A 1477-nucleotide genomic window follows, 5' to 3' on the forward strand; every position below is an offset into this window, starting at 1 on the left:
TCATTTTACTTTGGATATGTTAATAGCTGTGGTTTCTGGGTTATGTCATCTTGTGTATTAATGGTAAGTTTTTCTTTGCTATTTTTGGTTCTCTGTTCAAAGGACTTCCTTTAGCATCTCTTGTAAGGTTGGTCTTGTTTTAACAAATTCCCTTAGCTTCTGCTTATCTGGAAATCTCCTAATTTCACCATCATATTTGAAGGGCAATTTTGCAAGGTATATAATTGTTGGTTGAAATTTTTTTCTGTTTCAGGGTTTTATATATACCATCCCATTGCCTTCTCACTTGCATGGTTTCTGCTGAGAATCAGAGCTTATTCTTACTGGTTTTTCTTTTTAAGTAAATTTTTGTTGTTGTTTTTCCCGTGCTGCTTTCAGGATTCTTTCTTTCTCTTGGTTTTGATGAGTTTGATTATGATGTGTCTTGATGATTTTCTTTTGGTGTCTATCCTGCTTGAGGTTTGTTGGACTTCTTGAACAGATATATTTTCATCTTTCATCATATCAGGGAAGTTCTCCTCCAACAAATCTTGGGCAATTTTCTCAGTGGTTTTATTTTTTTCTTCCTGTTCTGGAATTCCAATGACATGCATATTATTCCTTTTGATGGTATCCCAAATGAACCTTAGGCTATCTTCATTTTGTTTTAATCATTTTTCTGATTAATCCCTTTACAGAGAGGTATCCAGGTATTTGTCATCAGTCTCATTAATTCTGTCTTCCATTTCATCATTTCTACTTCTTTGCCCTTTCATGTGTTATCTATTTCTGACAATTTACTTTTAATCTTCTGGATTTTTAACTGTAGATAAATAATTTCTATTTTTTTTTTATTTATCTTGTCATTGTGTTCTTGTATTTTCTTCCAAAATTCTTCTAGGGTTTTTCCTGTGTTCTCTTTGGTCTGTCTGTCAATCATTTGAAGATGCCTTAACATAATTTTTTGAATTCCTTATTAGAGAGTTCCAATACTGTTTCTTCCTCAGGGATGTGCTCTGTGTCTGTATCCTGCTCCCTTGTTTCTATCACTTTATCTTGCTTCTTTGTGTGGACTATGATGATCTGTTGTCTCTGAGACATTGTGGCATTGTATTTAGATCTCTGTTAACTGTGAAGAGCAGCCAAGGGTGATTCAGTCTCTTCTTGGTGGCCAATGATAATTGGCCCATTGATGGAGAAGGAATAGGTGGCTATCACTCAGTAAGTGAACCAGCAGGAGCTGTGGGTGTAGTTTGTGCCATATGGGGACTTTTGCTATCTTCCACTCAGTTAGACAAAAATAACAATTTAACAACCATCAAAAAAGTTAAAGTAAATGGACAAAGAACTATACCAAGTAATCACATTGGAAAAGTAACTAAAAAAAGAAAAAAGGGAAAAAGAATAAAAAGAAAAAAGAAACATGAAATATCTGAGGAGAGGGCAATAGAGAAAAAAGGTAGAGAAAAAGAATAAAGAAGAAAAAAATGGGAAAAAT

The sequence above is a fragment of the Orycteropus afer genome, unplaced genomic scaffold (genome assembly GCF_000298275.1).
Source record: "Orycteropus afer afer isolate SDZICR_OR568_19922 unplaced genomic scaffold, OryAfe1.0 scaffold00782, whole genome shotgun sequence".
Classification (NCBI taxonomy): domain Eukaryota; kingdom Metazoa; phylum Chordata; class Mammalia; order Tubulidentata; family Orycteropodidae; genus Orycteropus; species Orycteropus afer.